The 10,389-nt window shown below is 37.5% G+C and overlaps 1 protein-coding gene across 1 annotated transcript in view; it reads right to left on the bottom strand.

The window, feature by feature from the left end:
* GPRC6A (G protein-coupled receptor class C group 6 member A) overlaps positions 1-10,389 on the bottom strand; it is a 53,247-nt gene that overhangs the window by 1,044 nt on the left and 41,814 nt on the right.

Raw genomic sequence — 10,389 nt, 5'->3', positions numbered from 1 at the left:
AATCCAGACACTGAGCTACTTTTAGTTGGGTCTCCAGATACTTCTTTCCTTCCTAACTAGAAGTGTCCAGCTCTTGAGGGCAATATCTCTGTAACTTTGCATCTTTCATGTAATGTGTTCAACAAAAGAAAACATTCATATCTCCGTAAAGAAACATGCGTTGAGAGATGTGATAATGGAAAGTACCATGAGCTTTGCGTTCACACCAAGGTTTAAACCCCTAATTTGTGATTTAAGAGTTGCACAATTATTAGCAAATCATTTAATTCATTAGTGTTGGTCTCATTTGTAAAATAAGAATGGCTTCCTTTCAAGTTCATTCATGCAACAACTATAAAAAAACAACACCCTGCTCTATGCCAGCTACTACTCAGAGCTGGACATAGAGCAGTGAACAATGTCCAGTGAGGATTAGCATATGAAGAGGGAAAAAAGACCAGGATGAGAAAAAGTAAGCAGACACGAGGTAGAAACTATTTAGAGAGGATGGTTAAGGATACCCTTCTAAATGTCCCTGGCACGTTAATAACCTTTCAAAGATGTTTCTTTCCCTTCATATTCTTTAACTAGTTCCCAAGCACAAGTGCATTTTAATTCATGAAATCCCTCGTAGGGAACTGTAGGAGGCTATGAGCTCTCTATGGGTATAGCCCAAACACTGGCTCTTAATAGATGCTTAATTTTAATCTTCCACAAATGAAAAACTTAATGTGATTCTTCAATAATAAAATAGACTGCATCTGGGCGAGTTTAAGAAGAGACTGGACACTTAGGACATGCTGCATGATAAACAGAATGAATTCCTACCTGAAAAATTATGTTGCCATAGGTAATATTTGATGGTTGCACGTATATGCCACTTGAAAATTCTCCCATTATTCAAATGTGTTGTTTTTTCCTTTATTATTTTAATTTTCTACACGTCATCGAGCATATCCATAGAGCTAGAGAAAAACATCTCTGTGAATCAGCTGGTCATTAATAGTTCACCAAGAAATATTAAACTAGTTAAATAAATTTATTTCCCTGGAGAGAACCAAATGTCAGGCATCAACACATGGTTTTCTATCTTAGGCTTCTCTAGCAAGCATTGCAGAACCACAGGGCAAACAGAATCGTGGCTTACGTCATGAGAGAAAGAACAGTTTGCATTCTGTTCTCTGTTCCTGATGGGATTAAAATACCACTATTTGGCAGTGTTCTCCATTTTTTAAAAAGTTACAGCTGCATGAGAGATATTTTCTTTAGCTCTAGAATTGGGACAACCAAACAAAAACATAAACAAACTCAAATCAACTCCTAATAGAAAAAAAAAAGCCAATTATATTTCTTTCTTTCTTTTAAACCAGGACAGTTCATTTCTTCATTCCACAGATGTTCATCGAGTGTCTCCTGTGCACTGAGTACTGTTCTGGGCTTTGAGGTCATAGCATAGCAGGTAAACATACAAAATTTTTTATTTCTTATAGAGCTTATTATTAATCCATGGTGCTTTCAGTTTACCCATTACATACAATATTATTTCTCAGTCCAGTGGTTCATCTAATTTGCATGTACTGTTTTCAGTTTTGCTCCTTCAAAGCTTGTTTGGATTAGTATAGTTTACTTTCCCATTTCCTACAGTTAATTTACTTACTTGTGTTATAGATATATAACTTTTTAGAATAAAGTTATTACATAAAGTAAGTGGAAAGTGTAGGCAATTTTTAATTATTATCATTTTTTATTATTGAAAGCTAGTGTGTGCTCAGCACAGGGCTAAGGTAGGAAATGCAAAGACTGCCACAGTCCGGGAGAAGTTCCCAGTTTGGCTGGGATGATATTCCCTCATCAGGAAATGCCTTGCTCCCAAAGGAGGAGCTAGGAGGGATTTTAACTAATCTGTTTCCAATCCCCTACTAGTCCCTCTATAGGGAAAGTTCTAAAGTGACAGTTTCCTGGCAGACCGAGGTTACAGTGGTGTCCAGTGGTTCAGGCAGCCTTACCAAGTGGGTGGTCCAGTTAAGTGTCGGATTACCTGCTCTGTACTATGGGTGTGCTGAGGACACCAGCCAAAGTTCAAGATGAGATCTCGAAAGCTGAAAAGATCTATGTACTTCTCTTCATGTTATTCCTTTTAATTCCCATTTTCATTGCTGCAGCTCAGTCTTTTATTCTCTTTCAATCATCCTATTGTAAGGACCTCCAAAGTATCTTCCCCATCTCTGGTCAGTTCTATCTCCAGTCCTTTCTCTGCCTAGTTGCCAGAAATAGTTTTCTAAAACATGGATGTTATCATGTAAAATTTTCATGGTTGGTGCCAGTCTCTTCCCTATTCCTTTTCTGATCCTGCTCCCCACATCCCAACCCCCAGACTATAAAAAGGACCCTGAAAAAACTTATAGTGAGGCAGGGAGGACTCTTAAAGTCTTCTGCTTTGATATTTTGCCTAGTTTGATTCAAATCTATGCCCTTGTCATATCCCTAGACATTTAAAATGTCACTAAGCACAGGTAGGTAGATTACATTGAATTACTCTGTGCTAATAGTGACACACAACAGCAATCAACTAACATCACGGTTTAGTTCTGGCTTATATAGCTGGGTAGGCACAGTACTCATCAGGGCACGGCTGAGTTCTGACTGACTGAGTTGCTTGTTGTCCCATTGTTCTAAACATTAGTCTGATAAATACATTCAGAAGAGACCAGGCTGCATTAGCTGCTTCTGCACCAATCAAAGCCTTTTATATTTTCAGTAATACATAGCTTGCATTTTTTTCTAGAAATAGCAAGTCTGAGATGTAAGCATATTTATGAAGTACTACTTATGCAAACTGTCCCCTAGGACAGTGAAGAGGCATCTGTAGTGGTCATGTCTCTCACTTTCTTTGGCTGAAAGGTTATTTTTATAGCCTGCTTGAATGTCTATAAAGACACATAAATGTCAGATTTTATGTAATTGCTAATCATTTTTGGCGGAGCAGCCTCTGGCACCCATGATCAATTTCAAACTCCAGAATTCCTAGTAACAATCTTTTATGACAAAAATGAGGATTTTATGGTCTCCAACCCTGAATTTGCTACAGACTTCACACCCTTGAGGCACAGTCATGCCTTTATGTGGTTCAAACCTGTATCTTGCAATAGAAATTTATAATGGCTTGCTAGTACTTCTCCAGCTCCGAGTCCCACATCATCCTCCTTACACATGAATAGGAAAGGTCCATTATAAATGTGTGATATAATACCTTACTTATATAGTTACAATTGAAGAAGGTGGTGGTGTTTTTTTTCCATACTCATGATGTGAATGATGCCATCTCACGTTCTCTTAAAACAACTGCCTCTTTCCCTACATGCCTCTATTCAGAGCTTCAGCTTCTCTCAGCTGCTTTGCTCTCTCTTGGTTCATGTGATCATACAGGTACAGGAACAGGAACGTCGCTCAGTCGTGTCCGACTCTTTGCGACCCCATGGACTGTAGCCAACCAGGCTCCTCTGTCCATGGGATTTTCCAAGCAATAGTACTGGAGTGGATTGCCATTTCCTTCTCCAGTGGATCTTCCTGACCCAGGGATCGAACCCGGGTCTCCCGCATTGTAGACAGACGCATTACCGTCTGAGCCGCCAGGGAAGTCCTTCATGTGATCATATTTTCTAGGAAATGGGGAATTGGCCTATTTGAATGTTTTCCCTATTCAGGGATAAAGAGATCAGCTTATCAGAATAATTTTCTTTTTGCTATTGTGACCCTTTTTTCTTGGGGCTACTCATACCAATTTCTAATTTCCAATGTGAAGTCTAATTATATCTTGGCACAGCTAATTAAAAGGGTAGAGTCTCAAGAGGTTTATTTTTTTTTCATATTTCTCCTTACACCACCATCTACAAATTCACACTAAATTATTATTTACTATTTATGATTGTGATAATGAAGATTAGCAACAGAATTTGTTAAAGATAATTGACAGGACACTAATACCACAAGTCACTTAAATTATCAGAGCTCTCCTACAAGAGAGCTAGGTAAAAAAATCAAAATCTAGGGAAATATTTTAAGGTCAAAACTAGATGGCCCAGGATACAGAATGTTATATAGGTTAAAAGTCAGCTATTATTAGTTTATTATTCCTTCATTCTTTCACTATTCTCAAAAGCTTAAACTGCTAAACATCCAAGAGTCAACCCTACTCAGTTCAGTTCAGTTCATTTCAGTCGCTCAGTCGTGTCTGACTCTGCGACCCTATGAATTGCTGCATGCCAGGCCTCCCTGTCCATCACCATCTCCTAGAGTTCACTCAGACTCACGTTCATCGAGTCCGTGATGCCATCCAGCCGTCTCATCCTCGGTTGTCCCCTTCTCCTCCTGCCCCCAATCCTTCCCAGCATCAGAGTCTTTTCCAATGAGTCAACCCTAGTAGACTATCCAAAAATAAAACATTAATAATATTAAAAAAGCTATCTCCTTGAATACATAATTGTTATTGGAATTTCCATGTGTATTTTGACTAAATGGCAGTTATAAAACAAAAAAAATTATGACACTGAGAGGCTGAAACATATTGATTCAATAACAAAGTTTTGTTTAGATATTTCAAAAAAAAAAAAAGTTAAATGGAAACAGAGACAGAGGTACCTGAATGTTAAATACTCTTTACTTCTATTACAAACATCATGTTCTGAGTTTGAAATGTTTCCTGGCTTCCTCTAGTAGTCATCTAAAGTCTTGAAAGCTGGTTCATAAAAAGCTAGACTACTTTAAGAGGCCATTAAAGTACTTACTAGTTGTGTAAGCACTGTATTTAAAAATTGAGTTATAAGGTCAGAAGGGAGTGGCGTGATATATTTAAAGTACTCAAAGTTGGTGGGGGGGGAACAAACTATAATCCTATGATCTAGGATACTTTACCCAGGATGGTTGTAATTCAGAATTGAAGGGGAGAGAAAGCTTCTCAGACAGAAAAAAATAGTGTTCATCAACCTGAACCAACTTTACAGGAGTGTTAAAAAGAGCTTCTTTAAATGAGAAAAGAAAGGCTACAACAAGAAATGCTGAGTGAATGAATAAATGGTGGGAAACTTTTAAAAAATATTCTTAAGATTTTGTTCATATGTGTTATAGTTTGACTTTTTAGGCAAAAAAGCCATTTCTATAACCAGTTTTCCCCAAAGAAAAAAATGTTTAAAAGTTGAAAATAGGGTTCATTGCCTTGACAAAATGAAAACTTGTAATTTTTTGAGTCAATTTAAAAGCAAATTCTTTGCTCCTAAGGATGTATCTTTACATTCAGTTCAGTTCAGTTCAGTCGTTCAGTCATGTCCAACTCTTTGCAGCCCCATGAATTGCAGCACGCCAGGCCTCCCTGTCCATCACCAACTCCCAGAGTTCACCCAAACTCATGTGCATCGAGTCAGTGATGCCATCCAGCCATCTCATCATCTGTCGTCCCCTTCTCCTCCTGCCCCCAATACCTCCTAGCATCAGGGTCTTTTCCAATGAGTCAACTCTTCACATGAGGTGGCCAAAGTATTGGAGTTTCAGCTTCAGTATCAGTCCTTCCAAAGAACACCCAGGACTGGTCTCCTTTAGGATGGACTGGCTGATTCTCCTTGTAGTCCAAGGGACTCTCAAGAGTCTTCTCCAGCACCACAGTTCAAAAGCATCAATTCATCGATGCTCAGCTTTCTTTATAGTCCAACTCTCACATCCATACATGACCACTGGAAAAACCATAGCCTTGACTAGACGGACCTTTGTTGGCAAATAATGTCTCTGCTTTTGAATATGCTATCTATGTTGGTCCTAACTTTCCTTCCAAGGAGTAAGCGGCTTTTAATTTCATGGCTGCAATCACCATCTGCAGTGATTTTGGAGCCCCGCAAAATAAAGTCTGACACTGTTTCCACTGTTTCCCCATCTATTTGCCATGAAGTGATGACACCAGATGCCATGATCTTAGTTTTCTGCACGTTTAGCTTTAAGCCAACTTTTTCACTCTCCACTTTCACTTTCATCAAGAGGCTTTTTAGTTCCTCTTCACTTTCTGCCATAAGGGTGGTGTCATCTGCATATCTGAGGTTATTGATATTTCTCCCGGCAATCTTGATTCCAGCTTGTGCTTCCTCTAGCCCAGCATTTCTCATGATGTACTCTGCATATAAGTTAGATACGCATGGTGACAATATACAGCCTTGACGTACTCCTTTTCCTATTCGGAACCAGTCTGTTGTTCCATGTCCAGTTCTAACTGTTGCTTCCTGACCTGCATATAGCTTTCTCAAGAGGCAGGTCAGGTGGTCTGGTATTCCCATCTCTTTTAGTATTCTCCACAGTTTATTGTGATCCACGTTGTCAAAGGCTTTGGCATAGTCAATAAAGCAGAAGTAGATGTTTTTCTGGAACTGTCTTGCTTTGTCGATGATCCCGCGAATGTTGACAATTTGATCTCTGGTTCCTCTGCCTTTTCTAAAACCAGGTTGAACATCTGGAATTTCGCAGTTCACATACTGCTAAAGCCTGGCTTGGAGAATTTTGAGCATTACTTTACTAGCATGTGAGATGAGTGCAATTGTGCGGTAGTTTGAGCATTCTTTGGCATTGGCTTTCTTTGGGATTGGAATGAAAACTGACCTTTTCCAGTCCTTTGGCCGCTGGACTGGAAAATTTGCTGGCATATTGAGTGCAGACTTTCACAGCATCATCTTTCAGGATTTGATACAGCTCAACTGGAATTCCATCACCTCCACTAGCTTTGTTCATAGTGATGCTTTCTAAGGCCCACTTGACTTCACATTCCAAGATGTCTGGCTCTAGGTGAGTGAGCACACCATCATGATTATCTGGGTCATGAAGACCTTTTTTGTACAGTTCTTCTGTGTATTCTTGCCACCTCTTCTTAATATCTTCTGCTTCTGTTAGGTCCCTGCCATTTCTGTCCTTTATTGAGCCCATCTTTACATGAAATGTTCCCTGGGTATCTCTAATTTTCTTGAATAGATCTCTAGTCTTTCCCATTCTGTTGTTTTCCTCTATTTCTTTCTATTGATCGCTGAGGAAGGCCTTCTTATCTCTCCTTGCTATTCTTTGGAATTCTGCATTCAAATGGGAATATCTTTCCTTTTCTCCTTTGCTTTTCACTTCTCTTCTTTTCACAGCTATTTGTAAGCCCTCCTCAGACAGCCATTTTCCTTTTTTTATTTCTTTTCCATGGGGATGGTCTTGATTCCTGTCTCCTGTACGATGTCATGAACCTCCAACCATAGTTCATCAGGCACTCTATCTATCAGATCTAGTCTCTTAAATCTATTTCTCACTTCCAATGTATAATCATAAGGGATTTGATTTAGGTCATACCTGAATGGTCTAGCGGTTTTCCCTACTTTCTTCAATTGAAATCTGAATTTGGCAATAAGGAGTTCATGATCTGAGCCACAGTCAGTTCCTGGTCTCTTTTTGCTGACTGTATAGAGCTTCTCCATCTTTGGCTGCAAAATATGTAATCAGTCTGATTTCAGTGTTGACCATCTGGTGATGTCCATGTGTAGAGTCTTCTCTTGTGTTGTTGGAAGAGTGTTTGCTTTCTTAAATACTTTATCTTGTAAACTAATAAAATATATATTTTCATTTAATGCTTGTTAGTATTGAATTAAACAGAGACATAAATATAAATTTTTATCATGAAGTCGTTCTAAAATCATTCTGTAAGGGTCCTAGTTCCTATTATGCTATTGGCCATAATTAGTAAAAATATGATTGCCCACTAGGTGGCAGCAGAATTCCAAATTGTTCCAGGCTCCTCTGTCCATGGGATTTTCTGGGCAAGAGTACTGGAGTGGGTTGCCACTGGCTTCTCAGGTTCTAGGAATGCACACCTACAAAACAGAGTCTTCCTAAATTCTCATGATAGGTATGAAAAGGATAAGTTCTGTCCCTGCCCTCAGCTAGCTCACAGTCTGAATTCCACAGCTGTATATGTACTTTCTGTTTTTTTCCTTTCCCCTTTTTGTAGCTAAAAAATGTAAATACAGACTATTCTCAAATATCAGAAAAGAAACTGAGTTTACTGTAGTCTTTTTTTGCCAATGTGGATTCTGAGCAACGAAGGGGTTATGTGAGGTGCTTGGAAGCAAATATGAGATTTGTGTGCCATAAACGCAGCTCCTCAAAGGTTAATCTAATAGACATTCTTTGATAGTTTTTCCACTAAAAATGTATTTGGTTTCAGGCCTTGCTTTTTTTTCATGATTTTTCTCAGCCTCCAGACAATTAAAACTATTATTTATCATTAGAAAGCAGCTGTGCTTTAGGGCATTCAGTTCACGATTACTATATTTACTTCAGAGTCTACTTTTGCTCTAACTAGTGGCAACAGAATTGCAAGTTGATGGGAACAATCTCAGTCTCTTCATCTGTAAATTTCACTGTACTCCATTACATTATTTACATTATCTATTATTAAGGTCATATTAAAGGTAACATAAAATTTCCACATTCTCACATCCTGAACACAAATAGTTTCTATTTCTTATGCTTCCTTAAAGTGCTGTGCTCAGCGGCTTAGTCGTATCTGGCTCTTTGTAACCCCATGGACCGTAGCCTGCCAGGCTCCTCTGTCCATAGACTTCTCCAGGCAAGAATATTGGAGTGGGTTGCCATTTTCTTTTTCCAGGGGATCTTCCTGACCCAGAGATTGAAACCGTGTCTCTTATGTCTCATGCATCAGCAAGCAGATCTACATTTATACAGTTCTAATTACAGTATCCATAATATCTAAAATTTTTCACTTATTAGATGATAAATCATTTCCATTTTACAGCTTAATCTTTTATTTATCTTTTTATACAGCATCTTAATATTTAGCTATAAAGATATAATTTATTTTAATTTATATGGTAGACATAGGTTGTTTCTAACTTTCAGTTCAGTTCAGATCAGTCACTCAGTCATGTCCGACTCTTTGTGACCCTGTGAACCGCAGCACGCCAGACCTCCCTGTCCATTACCAACTCCCGGAGTTCACTCAGACTCACGTCCACAGTTCACACAAAAATGTCCAAGTAAAACAATGTTTTGATATTTCTTCAGACTTCACTTAAATTCTGTGAATTTTATCATAACTTTATTTTTTGTAAGTAATGCTTTACTTTTTTTGTCACTTTTCTATAATCAAATAGTTGACAGTTCATTCAGAGTGTACGTTTTAGATCTAAATCAATTTTCTCTAAACTGTACTTCAATATCCCTCTCTGTTTGTTACATAATAATCACTTTCCTGGAATTATATGATTCTTATTTTACTGACTGCTTAACTATAATATTGGCCAAGGCAATGGCACCCCACTCCAGCACTATTGCCTGGAAAATCCCATGGATGGAGGAGCCTGGTAGGCTGCGGTCCATGGGGTCACTGAGGGTATATAAACGGGTTAATTTGGATTTTAAAGTTCTGTTTTACTTATGCTTGTTTTTGTTTCAATTTTGCATCATTTAATTATTGTTACTTTATCTGGAAGCACTACTGACTCCTGGTACTTCTCCCACCTTTATCATTCTTATTCTCTTTTAGAATATTCTTTGCCACTTATTTTCCATTTTTATTATATAAAACAGCTTTTTATGATTTTCATTGCGATAACACAAAAAAAGTGAATGGGCTAAATTGAAAAATTATTTTTATTAAAATTTTTATTCTGAAATGAAACATGCTCATTGTAATGAAAATTTAAACAGTAATGAAACATAGCAAATGCAAGTCTACTCGACCAAGTATTCTTCAGGGAAAACTAGTGTTTTCAGTTAGATTCTTCTTTCCAATCTTTATATATGTTATATAAGCAAAAAATTTACTATTCTGCAACTGATTTTCAACATTCAGAATGGAAGGCAGGGCTTTCAATACCTGTTCATATAAACTTACTTCACTTTTTCAAGTGGCTGAACAGTCATTTATTGAACAAATGTGCCATAATTTATTTAGTGAATTCTTTATAGACATTTAACATTTGAAATTTAAAAAATTTTTATTTTATTTTTGGTATTAATTGATATTTTTAAAATAAATTTATCCTTATATGGTTTTTTACAAGGAATATCTTGTAAATAAATATATTTCTGTGTAGTTGAGAATTTATTTCTGAGGTATGAATGTTCTAGCAGGAGAATTGCTAAGTCAGGGACTGTTCTTTAATTGTGACAAATACTGACAAATTGGCCTTCAAAAAGTTGTCCTGAATTACTGTTTCATCTACAGTATATAATAATTCCTATTTCCAAACTAGTAAATTTAACACAATTTGAAGGTTTCAAGAATATCTTTTCCTGGTTGAGTAAACACTGTGTTCAACACACGCTTTCCTCTTGTTCTATATCTGGTTTTGATTGACTCACTGGAGAAACAGGTTTATGATT

Source organism: Capra hircus, chromosome 9, assembly GCF_001704415.2.
Source record: "Capra hircus breed San Clemente chromosome 9, ASM170441v1, whole genome shotgun sequence".
Classification (NCBI taxonomy): Eukaryota; Metazoa; Chordata; class Mammalia; order Artiodactyla; family Bovidae; genus Capra; species Capra hircus.
Note: the sequence above shows the minus strand (reverse complement) of the source record. Positions and strands in the feature narration are given on the sequence as shown.